Raw genomic sequence first — 27,931 nt, 5'->3', positions numbered from 1 at the left:
TTTTAGAATATGGCTAACAATCTATTCAGACTGAGAAGAAGTACCACCCACTGCCTTCTCAGCCCTCAACCGACCTGGATAGGATATAAGGATGTGTCTTAAGTTGCTGGGGTTAACTTTCAGGGTGAGGAGGAAATCAGATGCCTAGATAAGTTCTTGATTGTGACAGCAACTCACAATCCCTTTGAAGGATTGCTGAAAGTAGAAATGAATGTACCATTTTAGTAGTTATACCAACTTGACTGACTAATGATGCCAAAAGAGAATAAAGCTACATAAAAGACTCCATTTCTAGTCAGAATTTCTTTTATTGATTATATTTAGAGATAGTTCACTTTTGAAAAGCTCCTCTATTCCTTAATCTTACCAGCCAAAGATAATCTTTAATAGGACCAAATATATTTTTAGCAACTGATTCAACCTCAATAAATTGTAGGCCAGGGACAAAGGAAGCTGGGAATTTCTACCTATGTGGGAAAATGTTTAAGGACAAAAATATCATTTCAACTCAATTCATCAGAATATCATGAAATATATTTTAATAATATACCAGAAGAAAAGAGCATCTCTAAAACATTTAAAATTTACCATTATTTACCATATTAATATTTTAAAAATCAATATATAAAAATAATTTATATGGGGGAGCAGAAAAGTCAAAATAGTTAAGTATAATCCATATTAATAATAGGATAACATAAATGGAACATACATGGAACAGCTCGACAATGTTAGCAGACTGTAGGACAGGAAATGAGAATGGACACAAGATTTTACTTTTAAAAAAACCTTTTAAATTGTTAAGTATAACATACATACAGAAAAGCATATAAAACATAAATGTTCAATTTAACAAATAATTTATAAAATGAACAGCTGTGTGGGTCAAGAAACAAGACACTGCCAGCATGGCATCTTCCAATCACAACCCCTTCCTCTGCTCACATCTTAGGTAATCTCTATCCTGACTTCCTTACTTTTCTTTGTATCAATACTTATCATTCCTTAATACTATAATCACTTCCTTATTTTGCTTTATATTAATGCTTATCAACCTGCTATAGACTGAACTGTGTCACCCCCAAATTGATATGACGAAGCCCTAACTCCCAAGGTGACTGCATGTAGAGAGAGGTAATTACGGTTATATAAGGTCATAAGAGTGGGGCCCTAATGGATAGGATTAGTATCCTTATAAGGACAGACACCCGAGAGCTTACTCTCATCCCAAGAACACACAGAGAAGAGATCTGGCGAACACACAGACAGAAGGTGGCCATCTACAAGCCAGGAAGGAGTTTCACTGGAAACTGACCATGCTGGCATGATGATCTTGGACTTTCAAACTCCAGAATGGTGAGAAAATAAATGTCAGTTGTTTAAGCCACCCAGTCTATGGCATTTTGTTATGGCAGTTTGAGCAGACTAATACCTATCCCTTAATACCATAGTTAATTTTTGTCTGTTAATGAACTTTATATAGATGTAATCATGCAGTATGTTTTTGTATTTTACTTCCTTCACTCAACATTGTTTATAACATCCAACCATGCTGATACATGTAGCAATAGCTCATTATCTTTGCTATACAGTTTTCCACTGTAAGAACAAAACACAATTTATTTTACTGACAGATATTTGTGTTATTACAAATATGCTGTTATAATACTTTTACACACATCTCTTGTGCATGTGTGCATGTATTTCTGTTGACTATATCACCTCGAAGTAGAAATATGGGGTCATATGGTTGCACACGTGCAGCTTTAGTAGGTAGTTCCATTTTTTTTTTTGAATTTTTGAATTTTATTTTATTTATTTTTTTATACAGCAGGTTCTTATTAGTTACCCATTTTATACATATTAGTGTATATATGTCAATCCCAATTTCCCAAATCATTTTTCAAAGTACTTATACCAATCTACTCCCCTACCATCAGACATGAGGGTTCATATTGTTACATTTCCTCACATTTGGTACTGGCAAACTTTGTAATTATAATTGTAATTGACCAACCTGGTGTTTAGAGGTATTTCATTGTGGCTCTAATCTGTGTTTCTCTGATGACTAATAAGCCTTTTATATGCTTTTTGGACATTTTCTATATATCCTTTGCAAATGTCTTATTTAAGTCTCACATTTTTCTATTAGACTGTCGTATTTTTTATTGATCTGTAGAAGTTGCTTTTTATTTTAGATACCAGTCCTTTGCCATGTTGCAGTTCTTGGCTTGCCTGTTCAACCCTTATTCTTTTTTTTTTTTTTTCTTAATGGAGATAAGCTCTTAAGTTTGATGCAGTTGAATTTAACAGTCTTTTCTCTTACAGTTATTGTTCTTTGTCTGTGGTTTAAGAAATTCTAGAAGATATTATTTTTTCATGCTACCTCTTATCTGTTCTACAATGTGGATTTAAGCCTTGGGCTGTGTTTAACTTCAGCTGTGAGTCTGCTCCTTTGATTTCAGGCATCAGTGATTTGCCATTTCCCTTATGCATTTACATTCTTCCTTCTGGATGAACTGGATGCACTTTTCCTGGTAGACCTGATAGTAAAGGTGGGGTTTTGTGGACTCAGTCTCTTTTTTAACTTCCACTGTTGACAGTCCTTTTTCATAGTAACCTATTTGACGGCACTGACCAAATGTTAAAGTTGATCAGGTAACACCTGTCATTCTGCCTTCATGTCTGTCTCACTAATAGAGAACAGGGATTTGAGGGTGAAAACTGTGGAGGACTCTTCTTTCTAATCATGATATCTTCTTGTTCTTCCTTGGTCATATCTATCAGCTAAGTGCTTAGCCATTTCCTGCAGACTTTTCCTTTTCTCTCAACAATATCTGAGATATTTTAGTTGTTTCTTTTTTGGTCACAGTAATTTGATAGCTACTAGATCTCCTCCTCTGTCACATAAGTAAGAATGTACTGTTCCCTGTGGCCTTGACGTTCTTTGGGAGCAGGGAGGCACAGCCTTTTCAGATGATTTTTAAAATGCTGGGTTGGTAACAACACATGGCAAAGTGCTCATAATATGCTTTTTGAATGAATGCTGAGTTTCAGCCAGAATATGGGAGTTTCTGCCACCTTGGCATCTTCTCAAGCACAAAGCAGAGGAGATGCTGGATGGACTGTGCTTAATAAAGGCCTTTGGGGCTTTTATGGGGCATTCATGGGCACCTGTGATGCAGATCACTGTGGGCTCCAGAATGTCAGGGATGATCCAGAATCTTCCAGTCAGAGCCAGCTGCCTGTATTACAATGGGTTTATACAAAGGTTATATATAAAGATTCACACAAAGGTTACAGGATCTCTGGGAAGTCTGACTGGACAAGAAAAGTCAGTTAAAGGAATCATTCTCCCTGGATGCCAATTTCAGTGTGAACTCTAACTCAATGCATTTGTCTTGTTTTTTTTTTTTACTTCTATTTTTATTTTATTTTTGGCTGCGTTGGGTCTTCGTTGCTGCGCACGGGCTTTCTCTAGTTGCGGCGAGAGGGGGTTACTCTTTGTTGCGGTGCGTGGGCTTCTCATCGTGGTGGCTTCTCTTGTTGCGAAGCATGGGCTCTAGGCGCGTGGGTTTCAGTAGTTGCAGCACGGGGGCTCAGCAGTTGTGGCAGGCAGGCCCTAGAGCACGCAGGCTTCAGTATTTGTGGCTCATGGGCTCTACAGCGCAGGCTCAGTAGTTTTGATGCACGGGCTTAGTTGCTCTGTGGCACGTGGGATCTTCCCGGACCAGGGATCGAACCCACATCCCCTGCATTGGCAGGTGGATTCTTAACCACTGCCCCACCAGGGAAGTCCCTAACTCAATGCATTTGAACACAAACACAGGAGGAATGAAATCAGCTTCGGGATCCTGGGACTTTTGATACTTGGTCACCTTCTTCTTCCCCTTCTAGCATAACACAGGGACACAGCATTCCTGATTCATCAGTGACGACCATGGTGTTGAGGACACAGGGTAAGCAGAGTATGTAGCATGAGCATCCTAACGATAGTTACCTTCAGTCTTGGGAAGCATAAGTAAAGAAACTGATAGCTTCCCGATGTCTCCAGGGCTCTTGAACAGCTCTCCGTATTTTCATATTCCATACACAGTGGGTATGCTACTGCTTCACCTTTCTCTTTTCTGTCCAAAGATATTCTTCAGGACTGCTCCCAATGGCTCAAAGTCAAACAGGGCTGCTGTCTCTCTTAAAGATATGGAATATACCCTTCAGACTGGCAAAAAATAAGAAATCTAACAATACCAAGTACTAATGATGTGGATCAACAAGAACTCTTAAACAATATGGCATTAATTATTAGCCTTTCTTCTTCTGTTTTCGAAAAGTATGATCACTTTGGTGGGTGTCTGGAGCTCACATAGAAAGTAAATTTTATCATATTGTCTCATGTTAGCAGTTTAATTCAGGGATCTGGCATTGCACTTGGATACCAAACAGCACTCTTTAAGACTCTGAGGGGTAGAAACGATAAAAAATCTTTTAGCAACTGGAGTGGTGCTACAATTAACCACTGACTTTTATACCTTCAAATTCAGATTTCTTCCCCTATCTCTTGACGTAATTCTAATATCATGAGTCCTTTAACTCCTGTAAGTGCTACCAGTGTTCTGTTGGACTTAAGTCTTGAGAGATTTCAAACAGGGGTGGATTTGTATTAAGCACTCTTTGGTATTGAGAGAGGCAGGGTTTCTCACTGCCCTGCTGAGGCCTCCCAGCTGAAGGGCTAAGAAGGAGCTCCCTTCCCCACCCCACAGGAAGAGTTCTCCCTCGAGGCTGAAGAGCAGGTTTCTTGTTAGCAGCTGCAGTGGCAGCAAAGACAATGATGAAGAAACTGACTTCTCAGCCTCAGCTGGGCTCTCGTTTGTCACTCCCTCCTGGAGCTATAGGAACACAATACCGTAAGAAAGCCAGGTCGGCCACGGTTCACAGTCACTGCAGGCTCCTTGGCAGCCAATGTTCTTCAATAATATCTCTAAAAGCTCGATGGCTTAGTCTTTCACTTTTTGGTTCATAATCTACCTGAAACTGATTTTTATGTGTGGTGTGAAATACGGGTCTAATTTAATTTTTTTCCATATGGAAACTCAATTGTTCCAGCACTATTAACTGCAAAGACTGCCCTTTTCCTGCTTTTCTGCAGTGACATTTCTGTTGTAAATCCTGTGTATATGTGAATAGGTCCTTTCCAGGGTTCTATAATCTGTCCTACTGGCCTACTTTTCTAACTCTGTGCCCAGAGCACACATCTTATTTACTAAAGCTTTATATTTTGATATTTGGTAGAGTAACTTAAACCCCATTTTCTTGTTCTTCAAAAATGCCTTGAGTATTTTTGGCTCTCTGCATTGGATACAGATATGAGTTTTATATGGATAAAACCCATATATGGATACTGAGTTTTAAAAAATACCTTTTCTGTCCCTATTGAAATGATTGTATGATTTTTCTCCTTTCATTTATTAAAGTGGTAAACTATCAATTGATTTTCTAATGTGAAACTAACTTTCCATTTTTGGGATAGACCCACCTTGGTCATGATACATCCTTCTCATATGTTACTATATTACTATATTTGGTTTCCTAATACTTTGTGTAGGACTTTTGCATGTTGATGAGTAAGCCTGGCCTATAATTTGCTTTTCTTATATTATTTATTCCAGGTTTGGATATAAGGCTTTGCTAGTTTGAGAAAACAGAGTTGGAGACTATGGTTTCCTTTCCCATTATTCAGAGGATTTTGTAATATAATAGAATGATTTATTCTCTGAATATTTGATAGAACTCACCAGTGAAGCCTAAAGTTTGGTTTTTTTGTTTCGTTTTGATTTTGCCACACCACACAGCTTATGGGGTCTTAGTTCCCTGACCAGGGATTGAACCCAGGCCACAGCAGTGACAGCTCCGAGTCCTAACCACTGGACCACCAAGGGAAATCTCTAGAGTTTTATTTTTAGAAAGATTTGACTATTGATTGATTCAATTTCTTTAAAGGCTTAGGACCGTTCAGGCTTTCTATTTCTCCCTGAGAATCTGTTTTGATGTTATCTTTTTCTAGGGATTTATCCATTTTATTTAAACTTCCAAATTTATTGACATGAAGTTATTTATAATATCCTGCTATTATACTTCAATCTCTGGACCACCAGTAGTGATATTACCTCTTTTATTCTGTTATTGACTATTAGTACCTGATAGAGTAAACCTTTTATAATTATGAAGGAACTCTCTTCATCTCTAGTAATGTTTTTCCCTTAGGGCTTATTTTGTTTAATGTTAACATAGCTATACCAGCTTTCTTTTGGTTAGAAGTTGCAAGATATACCCTTCCCACCCTTCTACTTTCTACCTTTCTATAGCCTTATATTTAGAAGATAGTTGGATTATTATCTCTATCTAATCTGACAGTCTATGTCTTTTAACTAATATGACTAATACGTTTACTACATTTTCACTTAAAAAATGCCAATATTTTGGAGTTAAATCTAAAATCTTATTTTGTGCTTTCTAGTTTTTGTATCTCCTTACCCCATTTTTTCTTCTTTCTTACCATTTTTTGCATGAGAAAGATATAAGTGATAAAAACATAAGTGACAGTAAATACTAAATAAAGAATTGAGTAAATGATATAACAATGAATAAAACATGTATGTTAGTAAGTCACAATAAATGATTAATAATTTAAAAATAATTATATGACAATCTAAGGAATGAATAATTATAAAAATAAAATAATAATAAGTAATTAAGAGATGTATAATACTAGTAAATCTCAAGTCCTATGGTGGGGTAGGAAAGAAATAAGGTAATGAAAAAAGCCTAGGAATTGCTGGAAGTGGTGGTGTAGCTCTAAATAGGGTGTTTACAGAAGGCTTCAGTGAAAGGTAACATTTGTGCAAAGGCAGTTATGGAGTGGGCTGATGATATTTGGGAAAAGAGTTTTTCTGGGAGAGGGAGGAGCAAGTGCAAAGGCCATAAAACAGAACCTAATTTGGTGTTTGAGTAAAAAGCAAGAAGTACAGTTGGAGCCGAGTATGTGAGAGGATAGCAGCTCAGGCTGCGGCAGCTGTGATCACAGGGGCAGCAGACGATGGACTGTCCCCTAGGCCTCTAGTTTTCACTCTGAGTAACTGAAAAGCCTTTGAAGGGTTTTGAAAACAGGGGTGATATGTTTGACTTCCATCTTAATAGGATTACTCTGGTTATTGTATTGTTAATACTGTCCTAGAAGTACTATATCAATGAAATTTGACAAGATTTTAAAAAAAGTAAGAGTTAGAAATATTGGGAAGGTAAAATTACCATTATTTTCAGCTTATGTTTTAAACATTAACAAAATCTCATGTATAAAAATAACAGCTAAATACCACTGTAAAAAGAAATGTACTACACTTATATAAAGAAAACTTTAAAATCCAAAGGGACATTTGTTCTTCCATTGCAAAAGAGATATAAATTCTCCCACAAAGTTAGTTTATCAATTCAGTTCATTCAATACCAACTAAAATACTAAAAAATGATCTTTATTTTGAAATTTGACAAATTATATTAATGTTCATCTGGAAAATGAAAGGCACTAAACCTAGAAATTCTGAAAAAGAAGAGAAAGAGGGGAGATTAGCTCTACTAAATATTACACATATTATGAAGCTACAGTAGTTAAAACTGTATGATCAGAAAAGGATCATACAGCTCAAAAGAACAAAAAAGAGTCTAGAAACAGACCTGAACATATATGGGAATTAAGTTTATGATAAAGGTATCAGTGGAGAAAAAAAAAAAGAGCTGTTCAATAAATGCAGTTGGGAAAACTGGAAAACAGAATTATTTAGAATAGCAAAAGACTGGAGATGAATGTCCATAATTAGGACTGGTTACATAAATTATGATATATCCATTTAATGGAATACTATGCTATAATGAACATTAGGCAGATTCGCATGTGCTGACAATGAGGGTGTCCAAATTCTGTTTCTTCTTGGAAACCAACTAGTTGGAATTATGAATAAAAGGGAATTAGCAAGCGTCAAAGAAGACATTCTAAGCCTTGGGGCTCATATGTTCTCTTAACTTTTTATTCTGAAAGGACAAAGGTAATTTTGCTTATTTTCAGGTTCTTCAACTATATCCTGTAAGTGATACCTGGAAAATTAGATGTCACTGAATAATACAGTCTCCACTGACTAGAATTTAACTATTCAACTCTCAAACCTTCTGCATTTATAATGACACCAGAGATGATAAGAGAAAATATTCAGAACTAGGACTCTCAGGTGCTACAAATTCTTCAGGAAAGTAAAACTAAATTATGTTCTATTGTTCTCTGCTTATAAAAGCAGGAGAATACGCTAAAACACATTACAAACACTTAAAAGGGGAAAGTTCAAAAGAAATGGTTTTTGGTTTTTGTCTTTTTTTTCCTGGCCAATCCACAGTTAACCAGAACAATCAACTAATGAAAATAATCTGTTTTCCAAGAAGTCTGGTAATTGAGTCCGGTATGGTAACTCAGTGCTCATTTTAGTTTCAAGTTTATTCACTTCAAAATAACGGGCTTCCTTGTGTCTATTAAAATGTCCTAAAGGATTAAATGGTTAATACAGTTACTGTCATACTAAAAAATGTACCATACAGATTCCATACTAGTTATGTAACCCACAGTATCTAAGGAACTTCAGGCTGATCAAATCAGCTGGCAGAAAGAGGAAGCAATCCGTTACTTTGTATAAATGATCCATTACTGTGACCTGTATTAAACAAAACTGCATGCGAGGAAAAACTCTAAAAATACCCGAGGAACTACAGGGTTACATTTGGTTGATCTATATTAATAATAAATTGAGAATTAAAGTGCACTCTGAAATCATGGGAATGTACTGAAACAATAAGGAAGTTCTAATGTGTACTCTGAAGGCATCATTGCCTCTCAAAAATATAAGAAAACCAAAGATTGTTTATCACAACTAATAGTTGATGAGACTGGTTTTCCTCTCTTGCCTTTGGAGAGCAACAGTTATTACCTGTTGGGTGAAACTTATACTTTTCCTAGATACCATAACAATAATTTCAATGAAATTTATAGTCCAAATATGATAGGTTAAGGAACAGTAATAAAAATTTCTTTTATTCATATAGACACCTACTGGCAAAAAAATCACTGAGGTCAAGGAAGTATACCCAATTTTATAACACAGCTGTGCAGAGAAAGTTTCCAAATCTGTGTACATGACAAAACGTTTTCTTATGTTACTGTCTCATTAAAGAAAGAACTTCTAGGCTGGCCAATTCATTCTACTCTAAGGAAACATTTTTATATATTTCACATTTTCATTTGAAATCTGAGTCAACTTTTGATAATGAAGCACAACCATGTTTTCTTGACTAGTATGGGAAAGCAAATATACACAGTGGAACTTTTTATACAGGGTACGTTTGGGGAATTGGAGACAGTATTTTGATGTTTATTTTTCCTGAATTTATTATTATTATTAATCATTTTCCAGAAAGGAAGTTAGGAAACAATTTGAAGTATAGCCATAAAGTAAGGAGTATGATGTTCAGGTGTGGTTTTTGTACAACCTGTTTCATTAAATAGGCATTTTATTTTTAAACACAGTAAAATCTAAAAAATATCTTCAATACACTTATACTGTTCAGATAGCTTATTTTTCTGGGGTGCGGCAATGATGCCTGTGTGTTATGACTAAATGAAGCCATGATAAACAGTACTTCAACATCTTTGAAAGAATGGCATCACTGCTACTTTCCCTGTTTGCTTATCAGCTGAGCCCACCTGCTGCCGTAATGGCAGGGTACTTCCCTACTATAACAAGCTGAAAACAAGAAAACATAGCACATAGTTTTTTTCCTTTCGTATGACTGCCAACATTGTTAAGACATGTCAGAGAACATGCAATATAAACCAGGCAGCCTTCAAAGATAAAGCTGTTAGTAGTCAAAACGCAGACCTAGGAATAATCCTAGTTTAGTTTATCTCTTCTCCCCAAAAGGCCATGTTTTCCTCTCTTTAGGATGAGACTATTCAGCTTATTTAATCATATGTATTCAGTTTATAAACTGCAAATTCCATTCTATTTTAATGATCAAGAGCTTGCTTTTTGAGATCTTATATTGTCTTAACAATTTCATACATTAGTAAGACAGGAATATGCCCCACAGTAGGGAACTGCTTAGAATAACAGTAGTAATGATAGCTTACTATCTTCTAGGAACTAGGCTGATGTACTTTATACACATAATCTCATTTAATATGCATAACAACCTCATCAAGTAAGTTTCTTCATTCTATAGATGAGAAAAGTGAGGTTTAGCTACTAAATAACAAAGATGAAGTATGGACCCAAGGAGGGTAACTTCAGAGCCCATGCCATTAACCATTAATTACACCGTATACTTGCAGACAAAAGAATTTCTTAATAATTATTATTGTTTGGTGACATACTTGCAGACAAAAGAATTTCTTAATAATTATTTTTTGGTGACATAATTCCCTGTGGTTTAAACAACTGCTACCATTATTGTTAGAGATAGGCCAATATTTACAAGTGTTTCAAATCATTCAGCTTCAGAAATAACGTTAAATCCTAAGAAGGAAGATCCTTCAAAATTGATACTGAAAAAAAATTATGCCACTTCAATATGTTTTGTTTAAGATAGATGGCATTCATGAAACTGACCACTTTTACCATTTCCCATTCATGTGAATCATACTCAGATCTTCTGGGGCAGAGATTTTTCTACACTTTAATTAACTGAATGTAAAAAAAAAAAAAAAAAAGCCATTTCATGCATTTAATCTACATGTCAGGGTTGCTAATTACAAGGAACGCTGCATATTTGCAGAGATATTTGCATATGATTACACTTAAATATTTGAAACATAGCTTCAAATTCTTCCTATAACCCATTCTTCTCAAGCTTCTGTCATTTTATACACTTCAGATTTATTTTATTTTGAAAGCAAAATGCTCTTCTCCTCAGCTTAAAATCTCTTGTAATCTACTTCCTTTTGAGTCTTTCAGATTCAGAATCACTAAGAACTCAAACAGGAAATTAATGGTGCTCAAGCTGCTCTGGAGTACAGCAATCTATTACAGAGCAACTGTTATTCCAAACAGAACAGCGTTTTCCAGGTAGCCTCAGAATTCAGTGAATGGTGACAATAACAAACCCATCCTCATGTCTACAGCTCTGATATTCTCATGTAGCTACTATGGCCTTTGGCAACAGCAGCTTTCTCTTGGTTAATAATGGCAAAGCTACACAGAATCTGAAAGAATGGCTTTGCTGATCAAAATACTGTTATTTGGCAATTCCTTAAACTTGGAGCTGGAATACTCTGTGTGAGTCAGGAAGCAAGAAACATGATTATTTGACAATGGGGTTGGGACTTTTCTAAGTTAGAAACTCCAGTCTTTAAAAGCTTAAGCCACTTGAGAGGGAAGAGTCGTTCACTGGGTTTACTGATTGTTTGTTAGTTTGTTCATTCGTTCATTCATTAAAGATATATTGGCACCTACGATACACCAGATGCTGTGGTGAGTGCTGGAGACAAAATGGTGAAAGAGCCTCTGCTTTTAGAGAACTTAAAGTCAAATGGGAGAGGTATCTACAGTAACGCACGATAGGTACCAGGCTACGGAAAATAAAGAGTACCATAGAGACATATAAAATGGGCACGAGAAGCCTCTTATTCACTGTGGTGTATGTCAACTACAAATTGGCATTTTCCATTGGCACTTGCCATCTACCTCTACAAGGATTAAATCATGTGCTGCTGCAGCTGCTGACTTCCAACACCCCCTGAAAGGAGTTCAGGGTACAGAGCTGAAATGAGGCACTCTGTGCTCTGGGAAAAACTGGCAGAACAGGTCTTCAGATAGTTAGATATTTTCAGGAGTTGATTTTATGAGCCCAGTTCTTGTATCTCCTAATATCTAGAAAAACACTAAAATCCTTCATGGTGACGTCTGCTCCTTGTGACTAGCAGTAACCCTCACGAGACTAGCAGAAACCTTCTGCAAAAAATATGTGCCTGATTGTATGTACTCCCCCGTCACCAAAATCACATATATACTGACCTTCCCCCCTACCTCTTTGGAGCAGTTTCTCAGAGCTATGTGAGATGCTGTTTCCCGGACTATAGTCCTCATTTTGCCCCCAATAAAACTTAACTCACAACTCTCATGTGCTGCACTTTTTTTAAGTTGGCACCTAGGAACCTTTGAAAAGGGCCATGGAAAGAGAAACTGTTTGACAAACATTCACTGAATATCTACATAAGCAAAGTGCTGATGACAGACCTCAGGGTTATCCAGGGAAATGAGTAAAAAAGATTCTTCCCTGTTTAACTTTGCTGAAAGACACTGTGAAATGTATACGCTTCAGTTCCATATACTAAAATACCACTTTCATACCTGTACGAAGACCAGGCAAAGGTATCCATCACAGGGCTTCAGACTAGGGAGAGTGAGACAATGAAAGGGCCCATGGCAGAGACACACACTGGGTGCAGGCCAAAGCACCAGACAAGGGATTTCTGTCACAGAAGCTGCCCCAGTAAACACTCCTAGCTTCTCAGAAGTCAAAAGGAAGGCACAAAGTACGGCAAAGTATGTCCCATTTTATCTGACAGCAGGTAAATCCAACAGTTAGGGAAGCTAAGACCCCGTGAGATACAGATTAAAACTTGGGGAAAAAAGCAGTTAACTCACAACAAAAAGTTAGGCCCAAATAACTGAAGAAAGTCCATAAACCCTAATACCAGCTATGATAATGAAACAGGTAAGAAACTGTCCTCCTTCCAATTCAGGAAAAAATAAAGATGTATCAGAGATGTACATACCTTAACATATCTTTTCCCTCACAGGTCTCTGAAGGGGGTGCTTCCTCTCCCACTGTCGCCCAGACGCACCAGCTTCCTGAGGGTAGTGACCATCCTGGTGCCACCACGGTAACTCCTAGGCTTAGCCAAACACCGCACTAGCTCCTGAGTCTTATTACCTCTGCCTCACTGGGCTTCTGAGGCCTCAGCTTCTACAGAGCTCAGAGAGTGGCCAAATGCCCCTGGGGAGGCCCTACCTTCCCTAACAGGATTGGCCTGCATTCCCGAGAGCCTTTAAACATCTCTGCCAACTGCCAACTGTTACGCTGCACTTGACATACAAACATGATAGTCACTAATTTATCAACTAAAAATGTCCCATGGTATCTGAAAATACTGTATGATGAAAATGGGAACCATATACTCTGTTACCAGTTCAAATTTTAGCCACCAAATAAAAACATTCATTCACCTCAAAGGACCATGATATATTTAACTAACTCTCAAATAGTTCAGAAAGAAATATTATATATATATATACATATATGTATCACTTATATGTATGTGTACACACACACACACACACACACACACACACACACACACTTACTCTCCCTACCCCCCTCATATATATGTAGGAGAGAGAGAGAGAGAGCAGTAGGGGGTGGAAGAGGGAGAGCAAACAACACGTAAAATGAGGTAAAATATTAACAACAGTAAATCGGGATAAAGTGTATACGGTGTTCTATGTACTATTCTTATTCTTGCAACTCTTCTGTAAGTTTTAAATTATTTCCACATAAAGTATTAAAAAATAAAGTACAGTCCACCACTGCCCTCTATCCCCCAGCCATGGCACTTCTAATCCCCGATCTTGCTCCACTTTTTATCAAGGCAGTCTCACCTTTGAACATATTAATTTTTATGTTTATTACCATCTCCCCTTAGCAGACTATGACCTCTGAAAGGTCAGGGCTTTTTTCCTGTTTTGATCATGGGTGCCTTCAAGTCCATACCAGGTGCTCAGTGACAGTGCAAGGACACAGCAAACTGAATAAATGAAAGTCAGGCTAAGGGGCAGGGTCTCCAGGTCGACTGCCTCATCCAGTACCCCCAGGCAGCTCCTCCTCCGGAGCCGCACCTCGGGAATGGAGGTTTACTGTGTACAGAAGTTGAAGGAGAGAGCTTTCCAGGCATAGGGAATGGCTGGGGAAAAGGGCCATCAATGGAAAGGAGGATTAAGTGAAAGCCCAACATGAATGCTGACACTCTCACAAGCAAACACCAGCCTCTCATGTTTCACTTAGATGATGCTGCTCTCAGGCAGGAGATTTGAAGATCTTAGGGGGAGAAACTGAATGGCTCTAGAGAAAGAACATACTAATAGTGACACTGGGAAACAACACCAAAAAAAAAAGTCAGGACCCCTGTCCCATGACCCTGTGGCAAAGCTGCCCCGCTGACAAGGCCCACTCCCCCACACAAACCTCCTAGGATTTCCAATGCTTCATTCCTAAATGCGAATAGATAAAAAGGAATGTCAGACATCTGAGAAACCTTCTATTATAGATCAACATAAGCAAAACGTGAAAAAGAAAATTCAGAATGAATAGAGACAGCGTAAGAATACAGCAAAACCCCCAAAATTTGCTTTCCTCAGAGAGAGAGAGAGGGAGAGAGAAATACCCATGAATAAAAAGGATTGTACAAAAAGGGAACAAAGAACAAGAAATTATCTTAGAAATTGTTTGTATGAAGGCTTGAAATCAAAAGTTTAATTAGATGAATTCCAAGATAAGGCTGGGAAAAATATCCATTTCTCATCGTATAGAACTTTAAAAGAGAAGAGAAAGATGAACAATGGAAAATGAAATAAATCAAGAGAATCTTTTCTGGAGGTTTAACACATGAATAATCAGAAAACAAGAAGAAAAAAATACAAGAAAAGTTTTCAGTACGTAAGGATGCCAGTTTCCAGATTAAAAAGGATAAAGAGTCCAAGGAGTATCATCACAAAATATAATGGGAATAAAGTGAAGATTCTAAAACTGTCCAGAGAAAAAACAGGTCACATAAAGAATAAAAAACTCGAAAGGGAATACTTCTCAGGGCAAAGCCGGAAGAACTGGAAGCTAGGCTGCAGTGGTGATGGTGGCCATGGGGAGTGGGCGTGGCAGGCTAGCCTACTGCAGAGCCATCTGCCTGCCAAGAACAATTAGAAAAGATGGAAAAAGCATTTTTTTAAAGTGTCTTTGGAAGCATCAAAGGCAGAGGAGATATGAAGGGCCAAAATTCTAGAGAAAAAGGAAACTTTGAGAGGTGTGCTGAAACAGTTCTTCTCAGTTATTTACCAATTTGCAAGCAATGGCTATAAGGCCAAGAAGCTGAACAGTTTCTGAAAATCTTCTGTGGCTCAAGGGTCAAAACTTGGGCGTTTGCTGCCCATTAAAGAGAAGGCACCTGGGCTCTCAGTGGGAACTACTAAAGGGTTACCCCTTAGAAGCAGTGATGAACCAGGCCTCACAAAGATAGTTTTGATTCAGTCCAATTCCTTATCACATTAAAGTGATCGATCCTCACTATAACTGCTAGTCAAAAGCAAAGGTAGAGCTTCCCTGGTGGCGCAGTGGTTGAGAATCTGCCTGCCAATGCAGGGGACGCGGGTTCGAGCCCTGGTCTGGGAAGATCACACATGCCGCAGAGCAACTGGGCCCGTGAGCCACAACTACTGAGCCTGCGCGTCTGGAGCCTGTGCTCCGCAACAAGAGAGGCCACGACAGTGAGAGGCCCACGCACCGCGATGAAGAGTGGCCCCTGCTTGCTGCAACTGGAGAAAGCCCCCACACAGAAACGAAGACCCAACACAGCCATAAATAAATAAATAAATAAATAAATAAAAATCTTTGACTTTAAAAAAAAAAAAGCAAAGGTAAATCCTCTCTGGAGGAAGACAGAAGCCTCATATTGTCTTAATAATTTTTCATATATAATGTCAGGTATTCAATTTAAAAAGAACCTTACCAAGCAGTGATGGTTTATTTTCTGTGTCAACTTGACTGGGCCATGGGATTAGCAGATATTTGGTCAAACATTATTCTGGGTGTGCCTGAGAGGATGTTTTGGATGAGATTGACATTTGAGTCAGTAGACCTAGTAAAGAAGACTGTCCTCCCCGGTGTTAGTGCGCCTCATCCAATCAGCTGAAGGTCTGAATAAAACCGAACGGTTGAGGAAGAGAGAATTCCTTCTGCTGACTGCCTTTGAGCTGGGACACTGTTTTTTTTCCCTGCCTTTGGACTCCAACTGAAATACTGACTCTTCCTGGGTCTTGAGTTGGCCTGCTTTTGGACAAGAACTTACACCATCGACTCTCCTGGGTCTCCAGTTTACTGACTACAGATCTTGCCTTTGTCAGCCTCCATAACTGTGTTAGCCAATTCCTTATGGTTAGTCACTTTCTATGTATACACACATCCTATTGGTTCTGTTTCTCTGGAGAACCCTGACTAATATACAAACATACTGAGGGACAAGGCAACATGACCAAAAACAAAGAAGGAAAAAGCAGAAAAGAAATGTAACTACAAGAGGCTTAGACACTAGAATTATCAGTTATGATTTTCATTTATTTTTATTTCAAATATGTCACCTCTGAATTTTATTTTTTAAGAATAAAATTGTACTTTAAAAAACTGTTGACAGTACAAAGGAGAATAAAGTCAGACATGAACTTCAAATTAACTGTGATTAATATGATCAAGAAATTAAATGACAAGGGCTTCTCTGGTGGCGCAGTGGTTAAGAGTCTGCCTGCCAATGCAGAGGACATGGGTTCGAGCCCTGGTCCGGGAGGATCCCACATGTCGCGGAGCAGCTAAGCCCATGTGCCACAACTACTGAGCCTGAGCTCTAGAGCCCGCGAGCCACAACTACTGAGCCCACGTGCCAGAACTACTGAAGCCCGTGCGCCTAGAGCCTGTGCTCCGCAACAAGAGAAGCCACTGCAGTGAGAAGCCCGCGCACCAAAGCAAAGAGTAGCTCCCGCTCGCCGCAACTAGAGAAAAGCCCATGCACAGCAACGAAGACGCAACGCAGCCAAAACTAAATTAATTAATTAATTAAAAAAAAAAAGAAATGATGAGATGTAGAATTTTAGGAAATGGTTAACTATAATAATAATAAAATGGAAATTCTATAAGCAAAAAATAGAATTAATGAAATGGAGAATTCAACAGATGGGTTTAAAAGGAGTTTATACACAGCTGAAGTGAGGGTTAGTGAACTGGAAAATAGGGCAGAACAACCAGATTGAAGCAGGGAGAGAAAAAAAGAGTTATTGTGTGAAAGTTGCACCTTAATTTTAAAAAAGAAAAGCTCAAAGATCTAATAGGAGAATCAAATAAATATGCAATGCCTGTAATACAAGGTAGAATTTTGAGAAAAAGGGTTATAAAGGAAGGACAGTAAAAATAACTGGAAAGAATCAAGAAAGAGTTCACACAGAAGTTTGCACTGAGATGACTTGAAAAGGTGGATAGACGCCATCTGTTAGGTGGTGGCAGGAAAAACAGAAAGGAAGTGGGCAACAAGAAATAATAATAGTTAGGAGGAGTACCAGGTATGTACAGGGCAGGCGTAGGGACTGCGACCGAAGGGGACAAATTGAGGCCATCTTCCTCAGAGGACCTTGAGGAGAACTCCCCTGGCACCCAGATAATCAGAATCGTCCCTAAGATTTTATGAAATCACTTCTGAATCACTATCAATCAACATTTGTGTAATATTACTGAAGTCCTAGAACCTTTCTCCTCTGCAATAGGCACAAGAAACTCCTCAGCATTTTTCTGAAGGTAGTAGGTTATGAAAGAGGAAAAGGCTGAATCTCTAACACTCAGTTTGCCTTATACAGAAGCTCCCACAACTGTACTGGTGAGGAGATAAAATTATTTGTTGAAATGGAGTTTCTGGACTGTCTACAGACTTCATTCATGCATGTTTCCTCTGGTCTCTGTATGACTGATAATGGGAAATGATTTACTGTCTGGTTTCCTAGGAACAGGTTGTCAGAAATGACGCTGGCTTCAGTCTTTATCCGTTTGTCAATATACCTCCCTGATACCTGATAATCTGGCTTCTTCCCAACCAAATAAAATTGGTCTGAACTGGCTCAGAATGTAAGATCTCAAAGCAACCAATTTCATTCTCGTGAAGCATCTTTCATTTAGTGCCTGCCAGGCTTTTTCCACTTCAGGGAATTTTTTGTGGCCTACATTGCATATTGTTCACAGATTTTCCATACTAGCAAGAAGGGAGGGTAAAACAGCCTCATGCACACAGGGTAACCATGTTAAAGAGTCTTTTCCTTCCTTAAAGATCATATTCATAGTTCTCATCTCCACAAACTGATAGGCCTGAAAAGAATCTTCTGGCTGGAATCAACAATAGCCACAAAAAAACAATTTCACAGAATTCTGCTCATCTGTTTCTACTTTCTTCTATGTTATCTCTTTTCTGACTGCTATGCTCCGTCCACTGAGGCTCTGAGAATCTGCTCTTCTGTGAACATGCAGTTCACTGGCTTAACAAGGTCTAAATGTAGCAAGGCACAAGCTGTATTTTTCAGACCTGTATCCATCCAACTGGCAGGGTATTCACAAAGACAACATCTCTGCCTTAGCATGGGCCACTCACTCACTCACACCCCAGACCCTCTTGAAGTCCTAGCCACTATGAAACTTGTAGTCCAATGAGATCTGAATAAGGTCTGCTTCACCCCAGCAGTAGGATGAATGATGATGCTAATCCCAACCTGTGGTTTTGTTATCACATTCAAATAACGATCGTGAGGCAGGCCATCAAAATATATACCTAACGACAACCCAAATTATTCTGTGAAGGCGGGTAAGGCAGGGTTTATAAAAAATTGCAAGGAAGGAGAAAAGCCTCGCTAATTGAGTAGAATAGGATGAGTTAAAAGGCTAGGATGGCTGCTACTGCCAAAGATGCTGCTACCGACCAAGGGCCACTGCTGGTCTCAGGGGTGGGTTTTCCTGCAGAGAAACCGTGAAGCTGACATTACATTACCCTTTTACTTTCCCCTTGTGATTGTTGTCTCTTGCTGTGTAACAAGTTACTGAAAACTTTATCTCTCCTGAACCAACTTTCTGTTATGAAGTCATAAAATCAAACTGCTTTTTAAAAAAGGAAAGAAAATACATAACCATTAAATCATTATAAAAATATATGCCATTAAAAGAAATTTTAAGGACAAAAAATAAATAGAAAAAAATCACTCCAAAACTCACCACTCAAACATAACCACTGTATTCATTTTGGTCATTTTATTTTCAAGCTTTTAAATGTATGTTTTCTTTGACATATAGCTGTACTCTATATTCTCTTTATATTTTAACATCCTTAATATTCTACAATTAACTTTCATGTATTAACAATGTCTTTTGAAAATATAATTTTAATAGTTGCAAATTCCATATTCAAACTTTCCTTTAGAGTTAGACATTAGGATGTTTACAATTTTTTGATACAATAAATAATGTTTGTACACAAATGTGTTCTTTATATTTGAGATTAGTTTCTTAATATAGATTCCAAAGAAAAGAATTAGTAGGTTCAAAGGCTATGAACACTTTTTATAGGAACTATTTTTTTTCTGGTAACACATGATCATTGTAAAAGAGTAGAAACAATGTAGAGTCTCCACCTCCTATACATACCCTTACCTCTAACCCCCAGAGATAACCACTGTAAGCCACCTGGTATTTACCTGTTCAGACTGTCTAAAAATACGTAAAGAAGTATACGCATACAACACTGAACTTTTTCAGTTAATAGGCAGACATTATTAACTATTACCAGACACTAGTTTATTAAGCACTGTGTCATACATTGTGCTAAGTACACATTTTTTGATAGACTTTATTATCTAGCTCTTCTGCAGTGAATTATCTGTTCATGTCCTTTGCACCTTTATCTGAGAAGCTGCTCTTCTTTTTACTGATGTCCACAAATTCTTTATAATAAGAAATTAACTTTTAGCCTAGTGGCTAAGAACATGGACTTTGGAGCCAAACAAATGTGGATTCAAATCCCAGCACAGCCTTATTAGTTGTCTACTTGAACAAGTTACTTCTGTCCTTCTAAATCTCAGTTTCCTCACGCATAAAATGGGAAAAGAATAACCCCCTTCAAGAGCTGTTGAAAGAATAAGGTCCTTAAATTATAATTATAGTAATATAATAAATAATAATTATAGTAAAACAGTTAATAATAATTTAACCTTTAATTATGCTAAATATCTATAAGGGAATTAAGTATCGTAAATACACCCTAATAAATAATAGTGCAAAAATATCCCACATTTTCCTTTTTTTCTTATTAAATAAAAACAAAATTGAAAGGGGTATTGCATTATCCTCTCTGGTCTAAGCATGAAAACTCAAGGAACAAATTAATTATTTTTAAAATCATGAACTCTTACATCAAATTTCTTTGTAACAAATTATTCTCAGACCCATTGGTACCTTTCTTTAAACAATTTCACATTCTGTTTTAAGAGGCTACTTGTTGTTTTATAAAAGCAATTTGTGGTAAGTATGTTATGTCTCTCTGGATACTACAGCAATCCTCAAAGGCACATTACCTTTTTTACTGCTTTTCCTACCTGCCTGAAATTTACAAATATATTAACTTTTATAATTGGAAAGAAAAGCCTCTAATTTAAAGAAAGATCTCACAAACCAATTGTAAAAAGACATTCTGGGGACTAAGAAAATCTGAATATGAACTGTATTAGATAATATCAAAGAATTACCATTAATTTTGCTAGGTGTGATAATGACATGGTAGTTATATAAGAAAAAGTCCTTTTTAAAAGATGCACAATAAAGTTTTTAAGGGTGAAATACTATGAGGGCTGTAATCTACCTGAAAGTATTTGAGGAAAAAAAAAATGAGGTAAAGATAAAATATTAGTAGCTATGTTAATCTAGATAATGGGTGTCTGGAGATTCATTATACAATTTTTTTTTTTTCTGTTTGAAACTTTTCATAATAAAAATTTTAAATGATCAATTAAAAAAGATGTCTCTGGCCGCGATAGTGAGAGGCCCGCGCACCGCGATGAAGAGTGGCCCCCGCTTGCCACAACTAGAGAAAGCCCTTGCACAGAAACGAAGACCCAACACAGCCAAAAATAAAATAAATAAATAATACAAATAAAGGAATTCCTTTAAAAAAAAAAAAAAGATGTCTCTTTTTCCTTTCCATTGATATTAGCTTAGATAGCTATATTCATGCTTCTGTCAAGATGGGTTGCAACTGAAGACATATACCTTAAACTGCTTAAACACCTCTCCCAGGCTATACCTAAGCTTCACCCTTACAAGCTGGGGCACCAGTGATCAGCTAGAAGTCCACTTCTGTCATCAGGAGAATATTCTCAAAATTTGTTACAATGCCACATACACAACTACTTCAGTGCCTAAACACACAAAAATACCGACAGTGGAGTTTGCTGGAATGCAGAGGGCCCCTACGAAACTTAAGATTAAGAACTTGCCCATAAAAGAGCAGGGCTTAAATCAGCTTCCACTGACAGACCTCTGCTACCTTGCTGCTTAAATCTTGGATCTTAAGACTTCAAAGAAATGAGAATAAAATATATGGTCCCATCCCAGGCTTGAATTATGGAAATGAGAAAATACGTCTTGGTCGTGCTGTTTCCCTATATCAACATTTTACTCAAGGGGGCTCACTGTGCTGTGGATAAGGTCATAGGTGCAAAGAGCTAGAATACATGAAATATAGAAAAGAAGATCTTTCTTTTAGAGAACTTGATAAGTATTCCTCCTGTTTCCAAGGAATGATATGAAAAGATAGAGATGACATGTATGGAAAGACGGAGGACAGATTTAATTGTCCGTAACATCTCAGAATATTCTATGTTCCAAGCTTTTGGAAAAAGTTCTAGTTCTCAAACTACAGCATGCATCAGAATCACCTAGAGTACTTGTTAAAACACTGACTGGTGAGTCTCAGCCCTAGAGTTTAAGATTCTTAAGTCTGGGTGGGGCCCAATAATTTGTGTTTCGAACAAGATCCCAGGTGATGCTGATACTGGTTTGAGAACTACTGGCTCAGATATATGAATCAAATACCTTATGTCATCAAGTATACTCTACTCACAACTACTCCTGGGCCAGGAAGAGGTGGTGCTAAAATATGTTTAGGCAGTAAATGTAAGGCTTTCTCTGGCTAGTAGCCACTTCACATCATTTGTCCTACCTGTCCCTTTAAACACATCTCACTAACTCCCAATATATACTGGACCTTTGAGAGCATGGGGGGAATTTTCCATATCTAACAGTCTATCACGGATACACATATATTAAAATGGCTCAATATTTAAATCTGAAAAGTGTTCAGAAATTCTCAGATGAAATGCATTAGATAAAGTACTAAGTATTAACATGCATGAAGAACGTTCTATTATAAACCACTGTTTTCATTTTCTTGCAGCTTTCCAAAAAATTAGCCCTTTGTGGTGAAATTTTCCATGCTTGGTTTCAGCCCAAAGGTGATTTTTTTTTTTTGCAAAGTTTGAGAAAAATATATTAAATAGTTTTTGAGTTATGAAAAATGAAAAAAGCCCACACAATTTTTCCACTTTCAAAGCAATTTCAGGATCTTTTTTTAATATGCAGATAACTAAAAAATGGCTGAAATTGAAAAGTTGAAACTTTCCATGTGTCTAGTTTTCAATAAGGTAGTCTGTGGGTAATTCAGAAAAGATAATGTGTGTGTGTGTACACATAAACAGATAACATATATGTATTTAAATAAATGCATAAGTGATTAGAAAAATAGCATTTCATCATATTCAGTACGAACTTCCCTCAGAATAGGAGATGTGTTGTTTTCTGAAATGGAGAGTCTTTCACAAACCCAGAGTAGCTGTCGACTGCCTGACCCCTGTGGTTTTCACACACTGGGGTTCACTAACGGGTTATGCAGACACAACTGTAGACTATTGTGCCCTGTGTTTGCAGAATCTTCCAGTTCCCTTCACATTCGAATCTTCCTTTTGTCCCAGCTCAATTCTAGGATTCTGATTCACTGTCTTCGGAGTTTAACTTCTGCCCTTGGTCCATACCTCACTACCAGTTCCCTTGATCTTCTATGCTCCAGACACTCAAGACATGTTCTCATTTCTCCCAATTCTCTCTGACCTCCCCCAAAAGCATTCACCCACTAACTGCTAAAACCCTCCTTGTGTATTTGAAGACCTCAAATCTTAAAGAAATAACAGTAGAAACCTTAAGTTTAGGTTAAATAGGTTTTGATGGTTTGTTGAAGTAACTTGCTCTAATTATTTATAATCGTAACCTTCCTAACTCACCTGAAGGCTGATGATGGAAAAGTTAGAGAACAGAATAGAGAGTCCTAGTTCTGCCATTTACTAGCTAACTGACATATGGATAAGACACATAACTCCTTGGAACTTTGGTCTCATCTGTAAAATGGGAAAAAATTAGGTTGTTAAATAACCTTGTAACATATGAACATGTTTTGTAAATTTCAAATGCATGTACAACTGTTAGTAATGACAATAACCTCAATTTTTAACTGTTTCAGGTTTCTGGGCTCAAATGAAGAACCAAGTATAAGGCACCAAAACACTTTTGCAAGGATGTGAAGATTAAGAAAAATCCAATTTTCCTGGTTTTCAAGTGTGCAGGCTTAAAGGACAAAGAGAAGGAAATCTGCTCCGATAAACATTTCTATTTCTTTTTCATTTTCAGCATCTCTCTCTCTGCATGGGTTATTCCCCCCAGCATATGCTAAATTCTCTCCCAATTACAGCGAAAAGATGTTCCCTTGACCAGCTTCTTCCTTAAGTTATCTTCTTGTCTTCTCCCCTTCACTGGCCAATTCCTGGATCACCTAACTTCCTGCAAGCTCCTTCTCCCATTATTTCACTAAAAATGTTCTCTTCCAGGCCATTAATGGCCTTCCGATTACCAATACCTGTTAGCAGACCCGGTTATGTGACTTGCTGTGTCCAATGCAGTATGAGGAGTGACAAATGTCACTTCTTCCAGGCAGAGGTTTTAGAATGCTGCATGTAGTTCACTATTTCCTTTTTATTCTCTGCCACGAGACTGGAATATTCCAGATAGAAGCTATTACATCAATCTGGATTCTGGACTAAGAGTGCATGGAGAGAACTACACAAGGGCAGCCCACCCTCAAAGGACTTATATCATGAGCGATAAACAAATCTTTGTCGTTAAAAGCCACTAACACTGTGTTACCATGGCATAGTCTACTGCATCTTGACAAATCCACTAGTTGCAACCCACTGAAGTGAATTCAGGACCCACTAATAGACTGCAGCCAACAGCGTGGAAAATTATTATACCTTTTGCCTTTTTCTCTGCTTCCTCCTCTTCATCCTCCTTTCCACCAAATAAAGTCACTCCCCTAATGTACATCTATGACCTGTTTCTTTTCTCTCTTAACAATTTCCCTGGGCAAATCCCATATATTGTCTTCATTATTTCTCATTTGGACTAGCAAACTTGCCTATCACTTGGTTGTTCACTTTTTACTCTATACTCTCTCTCCATTTTATTTTCCTTTTCAATGAGACATTAATTTACCCGATGAATGACTATTACTATCACAGATCCTTCAGGGGCTCCTTGCTGTCCAGAAAACAGAGTGCAAACTCTCTTGCCTTTCCACTCTATCAGCCTAGGTTCTGCTGTCCCACTGCTCCCTTCACACACACTGCGCTGCATCCAAATCCGACCACCCACTGCTCTCTTCATGTGCCCAGTGGTAAAGCCCATTTCTCTTCTCTTCATACATTTCCTACTGCTTAGAAGGCATAGCAACCCCCACCCCGCCCAAAAACCCCATCAAATTCTGTGTATAAATACTTCTAAATACTGACTCATCCTTCCTCTGTTCAAATACCAGCTCTTTAATGATGCTTTTTTTGATCTTCCCAGTTAGAGGCCACCTCTCTTTTTAAAACACTCAGAGCCTCATTTACTTCCTCATTTTGCCTTTGGCTTCGTATCAATTAATCTAGGGACAGGACTCTTACAACAGTTACTCTGACAAATGAATTATCTCCTATTCTCCCCCCACCTCTGAATTATCTTGACTGCTGAACACAACTTAGTGACGTCATATAAATGTTTCTCACAAGCATGTCTAACTTTGCAGATAAGCAGGTTCATCAGAATAGTGTAAGTACACCACAGGCTCAATGATCTCATTACTTCCAGAATATTTGAATTTATTTTTTTTCCTAATTTAGATGAGATATACTCCTGATTCAACACATACATGATCTAACATACTATTTTGACTCTTTCGGTAAAGTTTTTCAAGCTTCTCAGCTGTACTTGTGGTGTGTTTTGAGTCTCTAAAATTCTGAGTATGTACAACACCACTGGGGATCCCAAAAGAAACAACAGAAAGTTTTTTTTTTTATTGCTCTGAACAATAACAAAATCCATTTACTTAATTTTGTCAATTTTACTCTGGTATCTTCATTTAAGATGTGTTCATTCTTACTTGAGACAAAATTCTAACATGGTTATCTGTTTTCTCTATCTGCAGCAAATTAGTAGCAACAAAGTATAAGTAGGGAAGAGAAATGGCACCTAACACTAGGAGAGGAGACGGAAAAACTATAAAATAAACAGACATGAGAATTCTTTTTTAACGAAGCACTATCACCTAAGAAATTTCAGGACATAGGCAAAATCCCTTTAATTGTATTTTACCGTAGTATAATACAGTATCAAAATGATGTCCTTGAATCATTAGGGAAAAATTCTTCCATAATCAACCTACATTGTTGAAGAAGGCAGATAAGTAAAAAATATATTTTAGACAAATTTTTACCCAACTGGATAAAATAGTCTGGGGCTTAAAGGAGTCAGTTTAAGTAATCTGGAAATTTCATTTAGGGAGAAGATATTTTTGCCAACCAGACAGACAAAGGAAGGTCTATGTTATTGTGCATCTTCCCGAAGGAAGGCCAAATAACATAAAAAATTAAGTTTTGAAGGATATGATACCCCTGGAAGGGGAGGAAGTATTATCATTAAATGACATATAAATTCTTAGAGGAAAATAATAGTTAAGTTACTTGAATTTCACTTCATGACTCAGTGCAGTGCCCAGTTAGGAACCGAGGGCTTTCACAACTACTGAAGCCCGTGCTCTGCAACGGAAGAAGCCACCGCAGTGAGACGCCCACGCACTGCAACGAAGAGTGGCCCCCACTCACCTCAACTAGAGACGGCCCGCGCGCAGCAACAAAGACCCAATGCAGCCTAAAGGAAATAAATTTACTAAAAAAAAGAATTGAGGGCTTTCAACTCCCAACCTTGAACTTTATGCAATTTATTGGCAAAATCAGATGGCACATTTTAAACATACAGAGGATTGATGTTGAGGGAAAGAAGATTCTAGATAGTGGGGGTAAGATGATTACTTTTTTATTCCCATGTCACCCCATCTGCCTCAAATTGCTAGGACAGTATTCATGGGGTCTCCTACTCCTTGAGCTGCAATATAATGAGTCACGTGGAGCTAGCTGTGAACACTCCAGGAACACGCCATACTACCTGGAGTCTCTGCCATCATCCAAAGGTTGAGAGAACCATCAGGTATCTTCGTAGACTGTCTTTATATCCACAGCTAACATAACCGTACCCCACCCCTAGATTAAGACAGAGCCGAGGCTGGATCCTGGCAAGGCACTTTTCTCTCAGTTTCTACCTATAAAATTAAAGATGGGACTAGACTGTCTCTAAAAATCCTATGAATCTGAAATTGTGTTTATTATTTTAAGTCATGACAGTACTATTTAACAATCTTCCAATTATCTATTTTCTTAAGTTTCTTTTTTAAGTTCCTTATTCTGGACATTACTGTCACAATATATGAAGACTTTCTATAATTCTATGTTCCAAATTTGCTTAAAGCAACAAACAAACTTTTTACGACCAGATTTTTAAGAGTCAATTATTTTCTTTAGCGTATGAAAACATAGGTCAGACATTATGTCTAAAATATGCAGTAAGTCTCTTAAAATAATTTTAAGACCAAAGTTTCCTATAATTAGTTACAAAAATATTATAAAGAATTAAACCAAAATAAAACCAAATAAACCAGCTACTAAACTACACATATGTCCTTAAAATCTTATAGGAGTCAAATATTCCAGTAAAAATAACAGAGAGATGGAAACACAAGTTTCTTATTATCACACTTCATATGTTGTAAAACATAACAGCTAACTTATTTTTGGCAAAATGATTAGGGATTGCAACACTCTGGCTAATACAAACTTATCTGATTGTCCAATGCATCGTAGATGGAGTGTGTCGTGCTAACTTCAGGCATGCAGGCGCTGTGCCATCTTAGAGTAGCCCAGGGACACTGAAATTTCAACACTTCAGCGGGGGCCACACCACCAATACTAACTGGGCCAGGTGTTTAAGCGGGGCGGGGCGGGGGTGGACTTCAATAATGTAGTTAACTGAAACCAGATAAAGCTTTTGAATAATAAAAAAATCATACAGATGTTCACCCTCCTCCCCGGGTAACCTTTGTGGACAATTTATTGTATGCGTTATTTTCTACAGTACACCCTTTATAAGAAAACACACTTTCTCATGTCTCTCTGAAAACTCTATGATCACAGTATGACTTATGTCTTCACAATTAGACTAGGTTAAGCTCATGTTTCATCTGCCTTTTTCCTTTTCACCACTATTCCTGCAAAGGTAAGAACACCTGAAAGCAGAGCCTTAATTAGAAAGTTATAGAGCTGAGGAAGCTATAAGAAGCTACATTAACCTTAAGACGCATTGTACTTCTTTCCCAACAGACACTGTGAACGCAAGCCAAAAAAGAGAGATGGGTTCAAAACAAATGTGTTGAACAACTGTTTTCAAATATGCATAAGAGAAATTATACATTACATGCAGAATGGATGTGGTGCAAACAAACAAAAACCAAAAGGAAAGATCTCTG

General features: G+C 37.6%; 1 protein-coding gene and 1 long non-coding RNA gene across 5 annotated transcripts in view; one reads left to right on the top strand and one right to left on the bottom strand.

Moving 5' to 3' along the window:
* The window catches only part of LDAH (lipid droplet associated hydrolase), a 94,635-nt gene that overhangs the window by 29,322 nt on the left and 37,382 nt on the right, over positions 1-27,931 (bottom strand). The gene's annotated exons all lie outside the window — the stretch shown is intronic.
* On the top strand, positions 1,278-23,694 carry LOC103009232 (uncharacterized). Of its 2 annotated transcripts, XR_451105.2 has the most exons (4): positions 1,278-1,356; positions 12,893-12,976; positions 22,385-22,442; positions 23,501-23,694. It is a non-coding gene; the product is annotated as an uncharacterized LOC103009232 (long non-coding RNA). The 2 variants fall into 2 exon arrangements; XR_451106.2 differs by lacking the exon at positions 22,385-22,442.

This window comes from Balaenoptera acutorostrata, chromosome 12, assembly GCF_949987535.1.
Source record: "Balaenoptera acutorostrata chromosome 12, mBalAcu1.1, whole genome shotgun sequence".
Lineage (NCBI taxonomy): Eukaryota > Metazoa > Chordata > Mammalia > Artiodactyla > Balaenopteridae > Balaenoptera > Balaenoptera acutorostrata.
The sequence above is the reverse complement of the archived record's forward strand: the minus strand, read 5'-3'. Positions and strand labels throughout refer to the sequence as shown.